The following is a 22,084-nucleotide window of genomic DNA, read 5'->3' on the forward strand; positions in this document are numbered from 1 at the left end:
CCTTTTCCCCTGATCTGGTCACTGATGGATTCTTTTTCTCTCTTACGGCAGGTCTGGTTTAGTTTTGGGGATATGGTTTAGTTTTAGTTTAGTTCTGGTCTGGTTTAGCCACTCAATGTGGCTAGAATTTTTCGAAAGCAGATTAGCAAGGACGGAAATCCTGCTTCAAGTGAAGGACCAAGTAGCCCTCTTATTCAACCTGCTAGCCTTTGGTCTGAAGATGACTGGTAGGCAGGGGCAAAAACCAGAATAAAAGCATACGAAGCCAAGTTTGATACCACTCTCTCTCTGATCAAGGAGTACCAGAGAAGTTACATTAATTTTATTTGCCCTTGGCAAGGAGATGATGGTACTTTCAAGTTGTGGTAGTGGAGAACAGCCCCGTCACTTGATTGTGCCATCATAACGTTGCAGCTCTTCTTCTCCTTGGCTGTAGTTTTAGGGTTCAGATAGTCCTTGAGCTCATTTTCTGACAGGTTTTCTGGAACGAGAACGCTAAATCAATACTTTCAAAAGAGAGTCTTATCTTAATAGCCTATGTACAAAAATACTTCTGTGTTTTAGTGGAAGTTACTCCGTTATAACCCTTTATGGATGCTCCCTGCTGAGAAAGCGTTCTGGAAATGGATGTCAACCAAGGGAGATTCATTCATTCCATACGTTTTCTAATTTCAAAAAATGTACACCATCAATATTTTTTCTTAATTGAACAGTTTGTTGAACAGACGGGTGCTTTAATTATGGTGGTCTAAATTTACACACATTGCAGTGGTATTTTGCTACATTAATTACCTTACTTGTCAAGAGTAACAGGTAATTACTACATCAACTCACCCTCCTGCAGTACATGGAAACATAACTTTATTTGAACAGATACAATAAACCAGGGTAGAGCCACCCTGCTCCTTAGCTTCCCACAAAGGATGGCTGTTCCCACGTGTTTGTTTCATAATGAGCCAGGTGGAGGTGAGCTCGCCTTTTCTTTGTCCATGCAAGAGGCAAGCCCAGAAACATTCATGGACGCCAAGCGCGTGTGGACTGGAAGCAGCCTTTGAAATAATTGAATGCATCAGACTTCTCCTTGTGGGTTTCAGAGAGAGGGAGTGACTTTTCTAAGACCACACAATAAGTGAATTAGTGTCAGAACCAGAATTGGCACTGATTTCACCCCACCAGGCTGCTACAGAGTTTAGCGCATTTTAATGATTTTTTTAAAAATAATTCTAGAAAAATCGTTTGGTATGGTACACTTTGAATATTCATTCACTGCATCTCCCTTGTTTGAACTTCTAACCAATGCTTTGGCTGCGTCAGGAAGAGTATTTATCCTGTGTTTTGTTGAACTGCCAGGTACAACTCCTGTCATTCGATTTCCTCTCTAGTGTACTCGTATCAGCTTTTATGACAAGTTGTGTTAAAATTCTACTTTAACATGTTGTTGTTTTTTTTTTTTTTTTTTTTTTTGTAAAGGCGTGAACGTTTTTGAGCATATAGGATGCCCCTAGCAAAATTATGCAGCGTTCCCTCTTCTGGTTGCCATGGCGTAGAAAGAAAGGATTTTGTTAGCTTTTAGGTGTGGCGTGGAATATACACAATGACATAATAGAGGCAGACTCACTTAAAAGGCTTTGTCCCCTTTTTAGTCAAACACCTGTGACAAAATTACGAACTGTGGTTAACATATACTACTTACAAGTGGTTTTTCAGAGTCATCCAGGGTGGAGGAGCTCAGCTTGCAAAAAAAAGTTTACTACTCTGCTGCCCTTGCACCTGCAGCAGGAGTGAGGTGACTTTAAAGAGAAGTTCAAGACGTCGAGGGTTAGGGATACAACTTGCAGAAATTCTGTGAAATGGCTGGTAGGAGACGGTGGGCGTCTTGAGGTGGTTTGAGCTGTACGAGGATCTCCTATACCCTGCCTCCACCTCATTTCCTGATGCCTGAAATGCCGGCTTAGAGGCTTTATTCCTGTAACTTCAGTCTGTCTTGTGCATTTCGAATCCCTTTGGGCTCTGCAGCTCATTATGTCATAGCTGAGAGTTACTGGGTTTTACTTTCTCCTTAGTTTTTTTTTTTTTTTCTTTTTGAATGAAGGATAGTATAGGCTAATTTGATTTAGTCATTCAGGCATCCGGCAGACCTCCCTTGAGTGCCTACTGTGTGACAGTCATTGGTGAGGGATATGGGTACCTAGTGAGAAGGGACACAGAACAGACCCCTGCTTTCCTGGAGTTTCCCTTCAAGTAGAGGGAGGCAGGGGAGGCAAATTATTTCCACATAATGAAAATACACAAAGGAAATTTTATACAGCTCATACCTTGGGGGAAGGCTGTTTCATTCAGTCAGGAAAAGCATCAGACATAAGATGTAAGGGTTGAGAATGATCTCCATATACAAAGAGCTGGAGGAAGAACTGTCCACTTACGAGGAATGATGGGACCAAGCCCCAGGGTTGGGAATGAGAGCATGGTATAGGAGAGGAAGACCAGCATGGCTAGCCGGGGGCTGGTGAGGATGGAGCTGGGCGGGTGTGGGTAGAGATCAGGAGAGGCCGGAGATGTAATCAGGGTCCTGAGGAGCATGCGTAAGGGCTGAGTCGTCTTCTTAGACTGATGCAAAGCCCTGCAAGTTAGCCATTTCTGAGTCAGATGTCAGAATGAGCCACACGGATGCCCGCTGGAGAACAGATTGCAGAGCTTCAAGTATTTCCTGGGGAATAGACTTCCCTGGGAGAGAGGATGAAGTCCTCGTCCCCTGAGGTTGGTCAAGGAGCCCTGGAAAAGGCCACACTGGAGACAGACTCCACTCCACTGGTCCTGGCCTTTAGTGAATTAGGAACTCTGGGGCTAGAGTCCAGCAGTCCTGTTTTAACAAGCCTTCGGGTGATTCTGATGACGACTCGAGCCTTCATCAGGGGTTGGGGAGCCCCTTGGTAAGGGTATTAGTGCCATAAAGGACTTTCCACTTCTCCATACTCGCTGTTGACTTTCTCCGGAAGACAGGACCCAGTAAAGAGGTACAGCCAAGTGGTCACCCAGTGCTAAGAAAAACACGTCCCCTTTGACCGTGTTCTAGTGCTCTGTCCTAGTCGGTTTCTGGAGCTAAATAATCAATAAAACCCACTTTGTTTTTCTGAGGGCTAACTACGGTATTTATAAAGGAGGAGGTGGTTGGGTTTTTAAGAGGTACTGCTGTGGTCTGTGAACTGAGTTGCCTCGTTTCTCTTGTTCCAATTTTCTCAGATCATTTAGAAAAGCAATTTCAGTGTGGATAACCCCTCTCCTTTCTCCCTGTCAGTGGTAGAAAAACAAGTGTTTTGTATTAAGTTACACCGTTGAGACACCTAGCAAAGGGTAATAATATTCTTTTTATTTCTGAATTACTCAATAATATATTTGGCCTTGTTTTTGTTTTGGAAGTCCTCTTTCTCCCAGGTTATGTTTTTAAAATCATTGTAGAAACAGAAGATTATTCTGGGGCCCAGTGTTTGTGCTTGTTCACATCTCCTTTGACCAAGAGTTCCATTCGATTCTCCGATGGAAGATTCTCCTCATCCTCCACCCAGCCTCGGCTACGTGGCTCAGTCCTCCTCCCCTTCAGTATCTTCAGCTTATAGATAATTTATGCTCTGAAGCCTTTTCTGAACTCTTGGGCATAGGGCCCATTTTTTTCTTAGGTTATTCCCATGCATTTGTGTTGGTTTCCCAGTAGACTGTGGGCCTCATGAAGGCAGAGGTGTTCGTGGTGTCACTTCCAACCTATGTCAGCTACAGACTCAGGGTTTGGCCCACGGTTGGGTTCTGGAAACCTAGATCTCAAGTGAATGCTTCCTCTCTTCGTTGATACTGATCTGTGACTCCATTTATCAGCAACAGAGTTTTGGAAGACGTAGTGGTGGGTCTTTTCTAAAAGAAGGATACACAGAATAATAAGGCATGGTACCACGGATCCGGATGGGGGGAGTGGAGACAAACTCCAAATGAAGTGTTTATTTAAGGTAAATCCTAATGAAAGCTGCTACAGGGTGTAAACTGTACTAGGCAGGATGTGGGGTGCCGGTAGCTTCTGTGACTAACAGCGCACACATTTTGGAAGCTTAACATGATAAAGGTGTATGTGGGGCTCTTTTCACATCAGTGTGTGTCTGCTCAGCCTCCCCCATTCTGCACTTGCTGCAAGGAATGTGGGGTCCCCGTAGTTTTGGGGGGACAGGAACTGTATTTATCATGCTTGTAAGTGATGCACCTTGTTTCTACTCGCATCTGAGTGACCAGGAATCAGTCATGTGGCCTCAACCTAAATGCCAGGGAAATTGGGCAGTGTAATCCGCCTGTGTCCCCAGGAAGAAGAAAATGAAATGGAATTAGTTATCGTGTGATAGTCCCAAACAACATGTTACTTTGGTTTTAGCCACTGGGCTTTGATCAAAAAGAAGCATAGCACCTTCTGTTTTTGTAGCCTGCTCATCAATAAATACCCTTGTTCTCCCAGAGATCAGGAAGAGTGATAGCCCTCAGAGGCATGTCACGAGGAGAATATCTTTCATTTAAATCCCAACCAAGAGCCCGTCTTCCTCTGGGATTGGGCAGGGAGATTTGTTGATGAGCCAAGGCCGTAGGATGCTTTCCCTGCGCCGTCCAATGAAATATTCTATCCCAAGTGGTAAATCAGTCTGACGATACACAGATTGGCTTTTGAATAACAGGCCCTGTTTATGCTCTGCAAGTGGCTTTTTCTGTTCTCCTACTGGAGGTGACAGGTTTGGAGAAAAGAGTTCACCCGTGGTGAGGACCACCTGAGCCCTCCCCACTTGCCATTGGTATTGGCTGGCAGAGCACCTATGCACCGAGAGTTAGGTTTTAAGGAGAAAACTAAAGTTGCTTTTGAAGACTTTGATTTTGTGTGTGTGTACTGATCTCGGTTTATTTTTGCCCAGAAGGTGATAGGGGAAATTTTTCATGATACATTAAGTGATGAAAATACGTACTTAAGTATTTACTTTGTGATGCCCTATTTTTTAAGTAAAGATGTATTTCTTCTCGTATTGTCTTGCTGACCATGGTGGTTCTCAGGAAAGAAGCTGAAATCTTTCTAGTCCTCTGTCTCCCTTCTTGCTCTCCTTCCAACTCAGGGAGAAGCTTGGCTGGGCCAGTGGAGAGGTCTTCAGCAGCCAGATTATGAGGGCATTATAAAGGTCAAGGGAAGGGTTTTGATCTTTACTCTCAGAGTACTGGGGAGACAGTGAAAGTATGCAAGCAGGGAGTTTGTGCAGGGTGGATATGCTTGCGTGTGTGTGTGTGCATGTGCGTATCTTCCTGTCTGAGAGAGAGATGGATGGAGAGAGAGAAAACAGTAAAGGTTGATCCCACTTGCTGTGTGTTTTTTGGCCGTTGGGAGAAGAGCCTCCACAGGAGAGTGAGTGTGAACACAGCACGGTGCCCTTCTCCCCGCTGACGTGAGGGAGAGGTCTCCCTTTTTCTGCCCAGAAGTTACTTGTCAATCAGGAGCCTACCGTCGCAGCTGCAAAGCAGGCAGTGCATTTGGGGTAAATATTTATGAAATGCCAGGCTTGGTGATCAAGATGTATTTTGCATTTAATGAGCAAATGACTCGGAATTGTTTTAAGTTATTAAAAGACAAGTTGTCGTGTGTCGTCATGGCAAAAGGAGAGGGGAGAAAGTGTCATTATGTAGCAGGCAGTTTACTGACAGCTGTGATCCACAAGCAGTCAACTTCTTTAAAGAAAATTATTTACATATTTTTAAGGGCCCAAGTATAAAAATTTAATTTACTCGTGTAATCCCATGGGAAGGACTTAAGTAAGACCATTCAGTTGATTCAAGGAATCTGAATTGAGTGCGTAAGGGGCTATAAACCCTATGTTTGGGACATGAGAGATAACACAAATCTCTGCTCTCAAGATACTTCTGGTCTGAAAAAAAGCCAATCAGAAGCCACTGATAAATGAGTATAAATGTAAAACAGATGTTTCTTTTTGAAGTTCAGAGAACTTTTTCAGATTCGTTTATAACCGATATTTTCGATATTGCCTGTTTTTGAATACCAAACATACAAAAATTCTGAAGAAAAAATCTCACCTAGTCCCATTTCCTCCAGGGCACAACTGTTAGTTTTACTGTTTTTTTCTTGTTTCGTTATTGACACCTACTTTTATATAGTTGGTACAGTTTTTCTATCTTGCTTGTTTCATATCACATTACAGCAAGCGTTTGCACACATTTCTCTGTTTCCACTATCATTTTTAGTGACTCTAAAATGTTCTTTGTCAGACTGGTCTATCATTTACTGGCTTTTGTTCTGTTGTTACTGACATTTTAGGTAAAACAGATTCATAAAATTTGTCCATTTATGTCTAAAGCCACCTTGCACACTTCAGTCTTACAATAAAACATTAATGGGGAACCGAGATTTTTTAAAAAAGCGTGTCTCTGTGAGTGTCTCTGAACTCTGTCATCCAAAAAAACCCCAAAAAACAAACAAACAAACAAACACAAAACAAAAACAAAGGCTGAACTAAAACCTTGTTACAACCTTACATTCTTAAGAGAATAATAAGGCAATACATTTGATACATTATCTCTGTTTTTTGTTTTTTGTTTTTTTGTTTTTTATCATTGGACACGTAGCTCCTATTCTGAAGCTGGTTAACAAGGTACATCCTGTATAACCAGGAAAAGTGTTCGATTCTAATTTGGGAAGACTTCGTGCCTAATTTGGAAACTTTAGAGGTGTCATTTCTTGCTCCTAGCACTCATTCCCCTAGTGACCTTTCCAGTCTACGTATTATTTATTTTGCTTTCTTTTACTATTGTCAAGAAGTCCTTAATATAAGGTCACTCTAAGGTAGCTGTTGTCTGCATTACCTAAATGCAGAGACTTGACTCAGCCGGTTGGGCAGAACCGTCAGCTTTTTCTTCTTGTCACAGAAGTACTTGGATTTTGCTTAAAAGGCATGGGATGCCTGTAAGAGCCTTGTACGGGCAGTGAGCCCTTTGACAGGTGTACAACTTATAGGGAAGAATGAACCGCAGGGTTAGAACTCACATGGAGACTGAGCACGGCCATCCACCTATCCCTTGAAACTTGGGCAAAGGAAGGCGATCAGATGCCGTGGGTGAAAATGCTAGCCCAAGACTATTTCCCATTATTTTATGTAGGAGAAATCATAATGTTAGGTGTCCGTATGCAAACTCCCTCCCCCACCAATCAATTTTCTAAAACAGGAGATGGCCGAATACAGCTCTCAGGACCAGTACCTGTTTTTGCAAATAAAGTTTTCTCAGAACACAATACCTATTTGTGTTACTGTGGTTACTTTCTTATTACAAGGACTTTGTTGAGTAGTTGCAATAGAGAACTTCTAGCAATTTAGTCTAAAGTATTCACGCTCTGGCCCTTTACAGAAAAAGCTTGTCAATCCTTACTCTAAAATATGACGAAAGCATAGCAAATGCCGTATCTCTCTCTCTCTCTATCTATCTATCTATCTATCTATCTATCTATCTCTACTATCACATTAAAAATATAAAAATATGTAAAACACTGATTACCAAACACTGTGATCTCAGCATAACAATATGTACATGTTTTAAATATGGCTTTTTCTTTTCACCAAGAACATCTGAGACGCATCCCCTTTGTTGCTCCCTTTTCAAAACCTCTACAGAAGTTTCTGACACAATACCAATTATATTGTAACTTGACACTTCCCCTCACACATTTCATTAAAAATGTTCTATTTAATTTTGGAGAAGGTCATAGAACTTTTTCTTTTATAAGCAAGAGCTAAAAATGTTTGCTTTAGAAATAAGTATTTTCTATAAAATTTAGATATTAAAAGGCAAGAGGCATTCAATTAGGAAAACGTCAACTGGGTATACATTTGCACTGTTTGCTTGTATTTCACTTCTTAGAGGCTTGGTATTCGCATCTATAAAATGGGATCAGACTTCCTGACAGGGCTGTGAGATTAAGAAGGAAAGCTACGTACACCTGATGCATTTTCTGTTCATAGCTTAATTAGAGGAGCAAATAATCACAGCAAAAGTTTGGAATTTTTCCAGATTTACCATGCTTCTGTTTAGGTTTAGTGGCCTGGAGATTCAAGTATGATTTGGGAGCCAGGGAGAAATTAGAAAGCTCTATTTATTCAGGTTAAGAGATGCCGGTAGTTATAACAAACATTCCTGAATCTCAGAGCCTTAACTTGGTGCAGTTTTATTTCCTAAGCAGCTCAGGCTGGTGCTGGCTGGTGAGGGACAGGGGTGGTGGCTCTCGATTGTGTTTCTGGGCCCTTGGCAAATACCATCCACTGACTCCACCATCTGCAGGAACTGGGAGTTCTCCACTGGAGTTCTGGGTGCACAGTTAAGGGAGGAGGGAGGACATTAGTGATGTTCAGGAAACTTCAGGGTCAGAATGAAAGTAACATACCCACTTTGATCTATTTCACCAGAACTTAGTCACAAGGCCCCACCTAACAGCAAAGGAAGCTGGGAAATACATCCCTCCTCTGCATCCAGGAAGAAGAAATGAATTGATTGGCATCTAGCTGGTCTGTGCCACACACTGGCCATACCTTTTTAGGTTATTATGGAGGATGAATACTTAGCCATATTTAAACTGCACAGATACCAATAATCTGAGAATCTGTTAACAGGTCAGGTACCCCTGGAAATAGCATCATTTGGAGACAGTAGTGCCCATGAGAGAGTGAATCTGTATACTGGTTTAAAAACATGTTTAAAACTTAGCCTGGAATCTGAATCTGCTTCTCACATGTTAGGTGCGATTTATGTATTTTGACTTTTTAAAATCACAGGTCTATTGTAAGTTTAGAAATACGTACTTCTTCAAATTTTACACTCAATGACATTTTCATTCCCAAAGAGATCTATGTGGACTCCTACTTATTTTGCTGTTCTATAAAATCAGAAGTCATACATAGTATTGAGTAGAATTCCTTATCAAGATGCCACAGGGAACATTTGTTGAAATACTACCACTGTTACTTAATTCAAAGTGTACGTCTTCCAATGAGCCACATCAGGAGTGTTTTCAGTTCTTCAGTACCTCTAGTAGATAGAAGCATACCTTTTTTTAAAGTTACTCATTTTAAATTATGATTGTATGAATATTTTAGGAATATAATAACCACAAAATGAAGGACATTTATCATACCCAAATAGAAATTTAATGTAAAGTAGAAAGAACTTGATTGCAAGGTTTAGTAGCCTAGAAATAGGATGTATAAGAGGATGTTGAAGAACACTTCTGAAAAAACTCTCAGTAGGTACGGTTTCCCAATAGATTTAAAACAAACAAACAAACAAACAAACAAACAAAAAACCGAGGGTTGCATTTAGTGATGTTTGTAAAGATCGCATTTGAGGTAGTTTCACCAAAGATCAAACTTTTCTAATGTTGAAAAAGCACATATAAGCTAATAAACTTTTTGGTCATTCCATGTAAAAACAACTTCCAAAAAAATGTATTCAGTGTCATAAATTTAGTGAAATTTATTTCAGATCGAAGTTGCTCTTGACCATATTGCAATCCAGTGGCTTCGGTCAAAAGTCAGGATTGTACCTGGACGTATGTGGTTAAAAATATTCCTTTTAGCTACCCTGGTACTCCTGGCCTTTCCTAGTACCTGTCACTTTGTCGTTGGCGACATTTGAGGCAGAAAACAACTCGAGTCGACAAGGATAGTTTTCCAGTCAGCTATTCCGTTTTCTCCAGTGCTTCTTTGTTGTATTGGAGTTCACATTTACTATTCATGAAACCCATTTTATCAGTGACCATATCAGACAAATGGAAGCTAAGCGCTGGTTAGTATGTTGGAAATAAACACGAGGGTTCTCATTAATGTCCCTGTCTGAATAATTAGTTGAGCATCGTGTACTGAGCAGCAGCGAAGGCGAGCTGCTTCTCACTGGAGCGACAGGCTGACAGCCACATCTTGGAGTGTGGTCATTAGTGTGCCCCACCATCTATGTCATGTTACTGTGTCAAATTAGTTAGTGTCCCCTTAGGAGAGAAGCCGGACCCACAAATTATCCGCCTCCATCCCTGGAAACGGTGTTTGCGAAACCTGCGATCGAGTGTGAGCAAATTATTAACACGGCTCATAAATTAACTAGTTTACAGGCTTATAACATTTTACAAGTAGATAATAAAGGGTAGAAAAGTTTTCCAGTTGCTTTGCCCTGATGTTAGGGCTGTGATCTGCCGACTTTTCCTTGAGGAGCCCACGGCTGATAGGTTTTTTTTAAAAAGGGGAGCAAAACACATGGAGTGTCAGAACAAATGTTTGGGAAATGTAGACTTTAAAAGGAAGCAAGTGTAAACCCCCTGAAAACAATGTAATTAACTTCGTTATCTCATTGCTCTGATAAGTCGATGACAATGGCCCTCTTTCTTGTGGTGGCAGTTGCTCATTAATGAGTTCACCAATTAAGTTTGAACGATTACAGCCTTTGCCAACTGAAATCATCTTTAAAAATATTTTTGATGCGTTCTTACCCTGCACTTAAGCTGCCTCGTTGAAGAGCGAGGTTGCTAACGCAGCATGTTCAATTCATCGAAGAAGGAAGATGCTTAAGCCGTGATACATTTGGCAAACGGTTTATACTCACGTAGGCAGTGCATACCTAGGACACGTCACGTGGACCCATCTGGCCTGAGTTCATCTCTTACCAAGAAGAGGCGCTCACTGAGAACACCAGCCCTTAACCCTCTTCCGAGCTCTGGTAGACAGACAGCCCACATAGTTTCCGGAGCTACGACGTGACTATTCAAATCACGAGAACTTCATACACCTCCTTTTCAGTTTCAACTTCTCTGATGAGACTTAGAAGACGTGTCGCTCGTGGATTTTTGTCTGAGTTGGCTGTTGGGAGAGAACGGCACACGTGCACGCGGCGGATCTCAGGCTTTCTACTCATTCTGGAGTTCCGGTCCCCCGTGTTACGGTGGCTCCTGTCACCTTGAGGGCTGCATAGGTGGCATTATCGTCCCCAGGATCTATGCAGAAAAGGCCTGGCGTGCAAAACCTTGCTACCGGCTGCTATTCATAAAATCTCTCTGAAACTGCTTGAGGATGAGTTGACTTATCTGTCAGCAATTTCAGCTTACTTGGAATTGGACTCGGTCAATGTTCTACTAATAACCTCACCAAGCCGTGAAAGCTCACAGCCTCCACCCGTGTGCACATACACAGGCTGGCTGTTGCCATGAGGAGGCCGTGTCACGGCCTCCCTGTTGTGCATTTGAAATGCAGCTAGAAAAAGAGCCATGAGCTGCGGCAAGTAAGGTTTGGTGTTTGGCTGCCAGGCGAGATAGCTTGTCCTTTTTTTTTTGTTTGTTTTCCTAAACAGGGTGCTTGTGTGCATGTGTGCCCACATATATTTATTTCCACTTGCCGTTTCTGCTTAGATGCATTGGGAGAGACTGAAAGACTCAAACCCAAGGCAGAATCCACATTTGGACTCAGGGATCTACCTGGCCCTTGTTTCTCAGGATAGGTTAACGCGCTCATTATGAGAATTTATCCTAAACAATAAAAGAGGACGGGCGTTAGAGGAACCCTTCCTTGTAAGTAAATGTCAGTGCCTTCACAGGTGACAGTTTCCCCAGCTGCATACCATTTTGCTTCCTTCTCCTGTGTTCTCTGATACTGAATTCAGCGTATGAGCAAATGAAACGCCGATTCTGTAAGGGGAAAGGTAAAATAGACGCTTAGATACATGACCGCATATTGGATGTTAAAGTCGCGTGTCCTCAAGGAATACCCGAGGCTCCTGTGAATGCCTGGCTTTTGAAGCATCACAATCGGGGCACCTGGGTGGCTCAGTAGGTTCGGCGTCAGATTTCAGCTCAGGTCATGACCTCACTGTTAGTGAGTTCAAGCCCCGCGTAGGTCTCTGTGCTGACAGCTCGGAGCCTGGAGCCTGCTTCGGATTCTGTGTCTCCCTCTCTCTGTGCCCCTCCCCTGCTCATGCTCTGTCTCTCCCTCCCTCTCTCAAAAATAAATACACATTAAAAAAAAGTTGGGACTCTTCAGTTAAACCTCTCCTCTTCTCTCTGCTTTCAGTGTCCCTCCGTGTGTTGCAGTCCTGTGGCATTATGCCTGCCTCCAACCAGTGACCCCCCCAGCTTTTTATGGCTGTGAGACTCGTTAGAAGCTCAGGGTAAGTGGCAAACATTACTACTGTTGCATCCCGCTTAAGAATTGGGGTCCATCTTTGCAGGCGGCCCCGCAGAACATGTGGTAATTTCTCAGAAGGTAATGGAATGAGTCATTATTAAGCCAGAATTCTACAGCCAGCAATAATAAGTTTGTTGTCCTCCAGGCTAGCTTTCTGGCTTACAAGAGTAGGATCTGTAACCTGGATCATATTCGTGGAAAGGTGATCGGATACAGGGAGTGCAGATTTTGTCTCTAAAACAGCCAGATGATAAGCATTGGCAGCCTCGTGGGCCACACAGTCGCTGTTGCAACTTTGTGGTCAACTCTCCCGATGTGCCATCCCAATCATCCATGCACAATATGTACACAAATGGGTTTGACTGGTTCAGTGAAACTGTTTCCAGAAACAGCCACTGGGCCGTATTCGGCCCAAAGGCTGTAGTTTGCTGACCCCTCACCTAAGCATCAAAAAAGGTAGGGAGGATACCTCCCTGGGTAGCGGTTCCTCTGATCTCGAGCAAACCATTTATCAAGAAGAAACGAGAGGGGCGCCTGGGTGGCGCAGTCGGTTAAGCGTCCGACTTCAGCCAGGTCACGATCTCGCGGTCCGTGAGTTCGAGCCCCGCGTCAGGCTCTGGGCTGATGGCTCAGAGCCTGGAGCCTGTTTCTGATTCTGTGTCTCCCTCTCTCTCTGCCCCTCCCCCGTTCATGCTCTGTCTCTCTCTGTCCCAAAAATAAATAAAACGTTGAAAAAAAAAAATTAAAAAAAAAAAAAAAAAGAAGAAACGAGAATAATAATAATAAAAAAAAACACCTGCCCTTCCTACCACACAGGGTGTAGTTTTAAGGATGAAACAAGATATAATGTAGATGAAAGCACTTTGAAAATTTCGAAACTCCTTACAAATATAATGGATGGCTCTCTACAGTCATTCTGGTTCACGTAGTGGAGTCTGCCTTCTTCACCCTTTTAATCATATTGGGCTTTCATGAGCTAAATGAGTGTGGGGGAAAGCTCTTTTATTTTCTAAGTAATGTGGTTTTCCTGTACGTTCCTTCCCCTCTGCAGTTGATGGACAAGCTGTTGAAATGTCTCTTGAGTATCAAATATGGATGAAGGGATCTATGGGTAGATTATGGCAGGCTGAAGATCAAATGCCAATGAACAACGATTAAATTTCTTTTAATCATCAGATTCTGAAAGTGGTTTAAGATCTTCCACCTTTAATAAGGTCCTTAATAAACAATAATGCTTTGGATGTCTCCAGCTATGTTTGAATTTCACAAGTGTTGCATGTCACAACATAGAGACTGGTTCGGCAGATATGCTTCCTGGACTCGTGGTTGTAATTAAGAGGGAAAGTCATACTTAAACAGCTTGGTGAATCACAATTCCAATTCATGAATTTTCTCATTTTTTTCCTGAGAGGAAAAACGGGATCGTCTTCAGACATGTTTTCATATCATCATACCATTTAAGAATTGTTTTCTAGTAGCAGAGATGCATCTAAGTTTAAAAACGTTATTGCATATTCTGTCTGATAAAAGGTATCTGGAGGAGAGCAGTTAGTGCTGTCTTTCTGCTCCGCCTGCCTGTTCAAGGGTTGTTTTGTTTTCAAGCTCACATGATGGCTGCTGGCTTTCCAGCCATTGCCTCTACATCCTGAAGAGAGGCAGAAATGCAAGGAATGAGAAAATTAGCCTCTCCGCTGAAGCAGGCCTCTTTACACAATTTTCCATGAAGTCTTAATGACTTCCACTTAAGCCTTTTAACAACCCCTAACATTAAGGACATAAGGGAAGTGTATCCTTAGACTTGAGAAATTTGATGTCCAGATAAATTCCCTGTTCTCCTAGTAAGGAAGAGAAAGGTCATTGCTTACTGAACCGCAATTGTAATTACTTCTACAAACCCACAATGTGAATTTTTCTTACAGGTTTAATTTTTGTTTCTTTTCGGTGAATGTCTTCTGTCATCCATTGACTTGTGTGTATAATCTCTAATTTGAATTTTACATGTTTGAATTTAAGCTTATTTGATTCTCACTGGAGATACATACCCCAGTAAATATTTTAGGGCCATAATATTCTTACTGAAAGTGCCGTGGCAAATCTGAGAATTGGATTTCTTTCCCAAGAGAGCTATCAACCAAAATTTAAGCTCAAGAATTTTGTAACGAATTTTGTGTCCTTTGGATATAAGCTTCTGTCAAAGCTTGAGTACAAGCCTGAGGTGCTAGTGACATAGAAGCTTACATTCCAGTTCTCATCATGCCATTGTCTGCAGGGGATGTTGCTGATGGCTGCACTGTCCCTCAAAGAAGGGACAGTGCTGTCCACTCTGTATCTCTGTGATTTGCTGCCCCCCCCCCCCATGTCTACTGAATACTTACCTAGGATAATGGGGAAGACAAGTAAGTCACCCCTGTCCAATTTTTCTAATTCAGATTGGCCTGTATGTTATTCATATGAAAAGTTGTATCCCTGGGGCACCTGGGTGGCTCAGTCGGTTCAGCATCCGACTGCGGTTCAGGTTATGATCTCACGGTTCCTGAGTTCGAGCCCCGCGTCGGGCTCTCTGCTGACAGCTCAGAGCCTGGAGCCTGCTTTGGATCCTGTGTCTCCCTCTCTCTCTGCTCCTCCCCTGCTCACACTCTGTCTCTCTCTCAAAAATAAATAAAGATTTCAAAAAATTGTAGAAAAGTTGTATCTCATAGAATAAGCAGAATGAGACTTTCTCATACTTCATTCTGTAGTCTCTGCCTGGACCAGCCTGTGACAGATTCTCCTGAATCACGGTGGTTGATGCATTCACAAACATTATTGAATGCCGTTTATGGACGTAGGAGAGCAGTGTGGTGGTCTGCTTTGAAGTTTAGATCAGCCTAGAACCGAATGCCACCCTTTGCGTTTACTGAGTGACTGAATGATGTTGAGCGAGTTACTTAACATCTCTGCGCCCCCGCCTCCTCATCTGGGAGTTGGGGATAAAACCGGGAACGAGCTTCCTGTGAAAATCTAGTGAGGTGATGCTTCTACAGAGCTTAGCACAGATCCTGATGGGTCATAAATGCCAGCATTGTGCTACACAGCCCGGGTGATGTGGTAGAAATCCCGATCTTTGAACAGTTTTTACTGTCGTGTGCCTGGTTCACTGGTCATCGTCTTACTTGTGGACAGTATGTGTTTCACAATCCATTGCTTCTAACCCAGTTTTCTCTTACAAGTTTAAGTCGAGCCTTGGGAGCCGGCTTTGATGCCTGTCTTCAAGGGCCCTGCAGCCATGCATGCTGTTGGACCGGCCTGCTAACAGAACTTAGATCTCTGGGTCCCTCTTTGACGATTTCCCCTGAGAGGCGTGCAATTCTTTTTCTATTCCGTTTTTTACTTACTCAGACAGTGGGCCTGCCTAGCAAGCAGAATTCGCTAACTGCTTTCAAGTTGGTATTGCTGATGATAATCTGAAACTCTGTAGGGTTTCACTCATGCAGGCTGATCCTACACGATGCCGATCTTGCCCTGTTTCATCCCGGGCCCTGCCTCCATGCTGAGTCTGCAGGGCAGGCCCTGGTCCCCCACAGATCTTCTTGGGAACAGCCCTCAAAGAACAGTGTCAGCTCCTTACCAAAGCTGCTGCATGACTGCGTCACGGACTGCAGCTGTGTCCATGGATGGCCCCACTGGCAGTGTGTCCCAGAGATTGAGAATTGGTGGTACCTAGTTGATGGTGGCTGTTTTTTTTTCTTTAATGTCTTACATATTTTTGAGAGAGAGAGAGAGCGTGTGTGAGTGGGGGAGAGGCAGAGAGAGAGAGAGGGAGACACAGAATCTGAGACAGGCTCCAGGCTCTGAGCTGTCAGCACAGAGCCTGGCGTGGGGCTCGAACCCGTGAACTATGAGATCATGACCCGAGCCGAAGTCGGACGCTTAACCGACCGAGCCACCCCGGTGTCTCAGTGACGGCTGTTTGTTGAGCAGCACTTGATGTTCTGGAAATAGTGGCTCGAAGATGTTCCCTGTTCCAGAGACTCTTGACACCCTTGAGCTTTTGCTATATGTTCTCAAATATTTCATTTAGGCACCATTGCCGTGCTCAGATGCCCTCAAATCTCCGTTGCCTCTGTGCTGTGGTATTCTCTACCTGGAACACTCCCTGTGTTTCACACGCTCACTCTCTCATTCCTTATTGCCCAGTTCACACGTCAACTTCTTGGAGAGGTCTGCCCGGAACACTCACATTGAAGATTTCCCTCCTGCCCCTTCTTCCTGTCCTCGCTCCAAGCCTCTTGTGTTTTCTGCATCTACCTGTTTGCCAGGTGATGTGCTCAGGGCAGGTCTGCCCGATTCAGCATGTCTCTTTGGCTGCTGACAGTATCCGGCGTATGGTAGACATGCTCGCAGTTAGCAGTTGTTGAAATAGAGCCCATTTGGGGATTTCCCTGTGAATTTCTGTATTTTCATGATACCTAAGAGGACCGCATCTGGGTGAGAGAGGAAGAGAAGAAATAAAACCACACACATCACCTTTATTGTAGGAATAGAATACTGCCCTTGGGTTTTCTCTGGAAGGTTTCCGCTCTCTACGAAACAAGTCGTTGATCCTCCGTGTGTCCCATGCAGAAAGGGTTATACATCATCTTCCCTGTGAAGACAGAATCATTTGCCATTTGGGCCTAAAGCGTATTGTGGGTGGTACAGGTTAATTAAGGACACTGGATTCCAAGATCAAATCCCAGCACCCTGGTTCACTGGCTCTTTGACCTTGAACAAATTACTTTCTCTTCCTCTTTCTGGCCTCTCACTTATCTGACCCGGGGTAATAGCATTACCTACTTCCTAGTAGTATTGCAAGGATTAAATGAGATGATACCTGTACAGTGCTTTGCACAGAGTCTGGAACAGTAATGATGCTGTTGGTGTAGAAAGAACAGCAAAGGGTTTTGGGAGGTACAGTGACAAACTCAGATTGCACTTTCTTGCGGTATTAAAAAAAATTGGTAAATATGGTGAAGAGCCTCAATTCCCTATTAATTTGCTCATGTTCTATGCGCTGAATTGACTTTAAAACCAAAAGGACAAAATGAGCTTAAGAGGGATGATCTGTTTTATATAGGCTGTTGACACGTTGACCTTCGGATGGTTGTGGCAAGTTTCAGGTAATTCAAGTTATAAACCTCAAACGCCTAGCAGGATCAGGTTTGGAGCCTGACCTACGTCCACAAAACCTTAGAAATTTGGAGTCATGGGGCGCCTGGCTGGCTCAGTCAGTGGGGCATGCAACTCCAGGTCTCAGGGTCGTGAATTCAAGTCCCACAGTGGGCGTGGAGCCTAGTTAAAAAAGAAAAAGAAATTAAAGGGGCGCCTGGGTGGCTCAGTCAGTTGGCGTGTGACTTCAGCTCAGGTCGTGATCTCCTGGTCTGTGAGTTTGGGCCCCTCGTCGGGCTCTGGGCTGGCAGCTCAGAGCCTGGAGCCTGCTTGAGATTCTGTGTCTCCCTCTCCCCGCCCCTCCCCCTCTCACGCCTCTGTCTCTCTCTCTGTCTCTTTCTCTCAAGAGTAAATAAACATTAAAAAAAGAAAAAGAAAAAGAAAAGAAGTTTGGAGTTCACGGTGCTAAAGACTGTGTGGGTTGGGGATATATATGTTTTGTCCTTAAATTAATCAGGGCTGGTTTGATCTCCTGACTCATGATAGATTACATCTCAAATATCCTGTAGACACTAACTTTTAACAAGTTACACACTTCATGCATCTGCCCTGAAAATTCACGTGCTGCTTTTTTGAAGGAAAACTCCGGTCTGTAGCAATTGGAAGGAACTGGATATGCGTATCTTCCGTTGTTTGCTCTGATTTCTTCTGCCACTGAGGAAGGTGGCCAGTTATTGCCCTGTTGCTCTGTGCATCTGCTGTAGGAAAGCTGAAGCAGGTCTCTCTCTGTATCCCATCACCTTTTCTGGTGGTAAAAGGTAAAAGGTAAAATATATGCCATTCCATACTCTTACTTACGTGATTTATGGAGTGGCCAGGGTTATCTGAGAAATTAAAAGAGCCATTACTTCTATTTTCACTTGTAACGTATACCCTTCCGACTTCTGACAAGAAAAGAACGCAATTAAAATACAGTCGAAGGCATCCAGTTGGGTTCCTCATATCCTTTTTAGCAAAGCAAACGCTAACCTTCAGTTGGAGCCCAGGAAAGATGGTTCAGGAAAAACTTCTATCAGGCTCATGACGGAGGGGGGAGACCCAGCTTTCTCACGTCTCGAAAACCAGCGGCACACCCCTGTCTCCCAATACCATGTCAGAAACTAAAACACGAATCACAAAGGGGGAAGCTAATCAGCATAAGGTGAGACTTGATTTGTGCCATTGGCACAAGAGGCTTGGCCGCGGGGATCAGCTCTCGTGCTGCTTGGGTTTTAATACCCGGGTGCCTGAGTATCAGTGGGCGAGATTAGGAGCTTTCTAAGGGCTTTTGCTCTAATGAGACGTCACTGCATGTCTGGGTGCGGTCTGGTGTGGCGGCCTCTCAATGCCACGTTAGGGGAGGCTGCTGAGGATGCATCCAGGGTGGAATTTCTTGCTGCTAACTCTTCAGACTGTCAGTAAACATAGACGTTCTCATCAGCAGAGGCCGTGCCTCGCCTCTGTCCATATCTATCCCAGATCGTTCATCAACGGCGACACAGATCCGTTCTTCCAGTCCTGGCCCATTTCCTAAACATGGCAGTTTGCTGAAATTCTACTCCTAGAATACACCGTGCTTAGGACTTCTTGGCTTTATATAGGTTTATCTGCTTGGAAGAACTTGGAGTTCACGTTATCCCCTATCCCTGCTTTGCATGGTTTCCTCTTTCTCCCTTGAAGGGGAACGGGAGGTAAAAGGAGCATTTTCCCGAACTCGAGCAAAACCTAATGTTGAGGAATTCCAGTAAACGGCGGTTGTTAGAGAGAATAACTCCAGTTGGTAGAAAGTCTATTCTCTAATACTACTTTTACTGAGAATTCACTGTGTGCCCCACGTGATTCTGAGCACGTATGTGTTAACTCACAAAAACTCTGTGAGAGAGGTACGATTCTAAAACGCTGTCTTCCAGAGAAAACGGAGGCACGGTGAGGTCAAATGACTCACGCAGACTTCTTCGCTTATCGGGAGAGCTGGGATTTGAACCCCGGCACTGTGCCTCTGGTGCCTTGGCTCCTAACTGCCCCGGTCTGTGGTCTTATCGTGTAGACATTCTCCTTCGGTGTAGGTTTGCAGGCACTGGTGATCTTAGCACGTATTTTCCATTCTGGGACTGTTCATACACGGTTTGGTGAGCCTCTAGACTTCAGTGCCACCTAACAGGCCCTGTTTGATGTTACTAAATTTTTTCACATGATTTAAGTCTTTTTGCCGGTACAAGAGCTGTGGGCAATAAAAGTATGTCCCAATGCGATTCAGAACAAGGACAGCCACTTAATTGGCGTTCTTCTATCTCCAGTTGGATGTGCCTGTTAAGACATTTTCTCTAGATCTTTGAGTCCTTTTTCTCTGGTACATTATTCTAATTAACCTCATCTTCGTAGCCCTCGTCTTAGTTCTTATTAGCCTCTGACCACCCAACAATTGATTTGTTCCGCTCAATCACCTGTGTGAAAAAGTGTGGCAAGCAAGAGGGTCTCCTTCCCAGAGTAGCAGTCCTGTACCTGGGGTGTTCTCCCAGCAAGCGGTTCAGAACGTCCCTTTTCTTCTTGGGATACGTTCACGGATGGCTTTTTATTTACCAGGGTGAAGCGCTGGGCTACTTAGAGGTTAACACTGGCTAACAAAGTTAGAAGGTCTTTGGTTATTTGATCGGTAGAATTACAGATTTATAGGATGTATGCCAAGGACTTAGACCTTCAAAAATAAAAATATTAGGGTTTTGCAAACATATAGTAAAATACTAGGCTTGAAAAAAATGTAAAATCCTGTTGCAGGTGACACAAATAAGACGGTTTTACTAACGGAGTTGGAAGGATCAATGTCTCCTTGTTAACGCAAACAGCCGATCATTTGTAATGTGTCTGTGCCTTCAAATACCGAACCCACCATTTGTTGGGTCTCTCTGGTTAGTTGTTGAGTAGCGTTAGGTATGAAGGGGAATTAATTGGCTCATGATGCTGAAAAGTCAGATGGTGGAAATAGCTTCTGGACATCTGGACCAAGGAGTTCAGATCTTGCTGTTAAGTCTTGTCTCAGTCTCTTGGCTATGCTCCACTCTGCTTGGATTCATTCCTGTAGGTGTTTACCAACGTGTGGTATACATGATAACCATTCATGAATCTGTTTTCATAGCAACTCCAGCAGAAGGGAATTTTTTCTAATGAGTTGTAGTAGCTGCCATAGAATTTGGATCTTCCTGGTTCTCTGGTTCAGTGTGTGCCATATGCCTATCACTGCAGCAGTGTCCGGGACTGAAGCAGAGATAAGGAGGGGGGGGGGGTAGTGTGAAGATATACTTGGCCTTGAGTGGGTCACATGCTTCTCTCAAGAGTCATGGATGGCGTTCGTCTTACACAAGCAGTGGAAAGCGGGTGAAGGGGTACTGGTTTCAGAACAAGGGGTTAGAATTCTGGGAAGATAGATTGTGCATATGTGTCTTGTAAGGCACTGCGCTCGAGGCATAGTGAATACATAGGATTATTGGGTTGGAAGGAACTTTCAATATCACCTAACCCAGTGATGCATGATTGAATATCACAGGAAAATTTCCCCATAAAGTTATCTGCCCAATATCTGGCCATCTCCAATGGGATTCGCTACCTTGCAGGTAGGCATTGCCTCAGAAATACTACCGTGCATCTATCCTCCAGGGAGCCTGGAGTTCATTCATTGCTGTGTTCCTCCTGTCTGTCCCTGTGGTCAGCCATCCGTGTGCCATCTTTCACTCTTCTTTTTTCAAAATTTTTTTTTCAACGTTTATTTATTTTTGGGACAGAGAGAGACAGAGCATGAACGGGCGAGGGGCAGAGAGAGAAGGAGACACAGAATCGGAAACAGGCTCCAGGCTCTGAGCCATCAGCCCAGAGCTCGACGCGGGGCTCGAACTCACGGACCGCGAGATCGTGACCTGGCTGAAGTCGGACGCTTAACCGACTGCGCCACCCAGGCGCCCCCCATCTTTCACTCTTCTACATCCTAACGCAAGATCCTTGATTTCAGTATACTTCTATCTGAAAAGTAGACAGAAAGGTCAATATAATACAGTGATACAGGGGCTGCAAGAATACTTCTGGATTTTGTGCATGTGGTTGAGGAGGAGGGCGGGGGGAGGGAAATTGGAAGTCCTCCCAGAAACAGTGAGACCTGGCTGGGTCCTCAAAAATGAGTAGGAGTTTTCAAGTGGCTAAGGAAAAAATGGTCAGACTGGTGGATTTCCCATCCCTTTTAGGATTAAACCTTATATGTGGGCTTAGATTTGAATTATCTAGGTAATTTGGCTTACACAATATCGAAGTCCCGTTAAACTATACGTCTTTTAGGACATATTAATATGTTAGCAATAGGGACAGAAAACTGATGATGTGCAGTATTTCTGTACAGGTCACCCACTTGGCCTCTTAAGTTACCCCCGATCTCCTTTCTCCTCCTAAGTGTGTAATAAATGAATGGATAAAGAGTCCATGGGTAAAGTTTTGGTCAGTAAAACTGTAGAATTCTTAATAGCACTTCCCTAAGACTCTTGACAGGAGTGGGTACTGTTTGTTTATTCATACATTCTGCTGAGCAAAAAAACTTTGGAACCTCAGTTTTCACATCTGGTATCTAAAGACGAAAATAGTACCTTCCAAAGGATGAGGGTTCATGTAGAGAATAAACATCTTGGTCCCTATAATACACTGAATAGGATGTT

The 22,084-nt window shown here is 43.6% G+C and overlaps 1 protein-coding gene across 4 annotated transcripts in view; it reads left to right on the plus strand.

The window, feature by feature from the left end:
* The window catches only part of FOXP1 (forkhead box P1), a 512,105-nt gene that overhangs the window by 112,003 nt on the left and 378,018 nt on the right, over positions 1-22,084 (plus strand). For all 4 annotated transcript variants that reach the window (XM_040492170.1, XM_040492176.1, XM_040492172.1 and 1 more), the window contains exon 2: positions 12,114-12,210. The gene's annotated coding sequence lies outside the window, so the exon portion shown is untranslated. The remainder of the gene's footprint in view (positions 1-12,113; positions 12,211-22,084) is intronic.

This window comes from Herpailurus yagouaroundi, unplaced genomic scaffold, assembly GCF_014898765.1.
Source record: "Herpailurus yagouaroundi ecotype Mexico unplaced genomic scaffold, PumYag 183, whole genome shotgun sequence".
NCBI classification, from domain to species: Eukaryota; Metazoa; Chordata; class Mammalia; order Carnivora; family Felidae; genus Herpailurus; species Herpailurus yagouaroundi.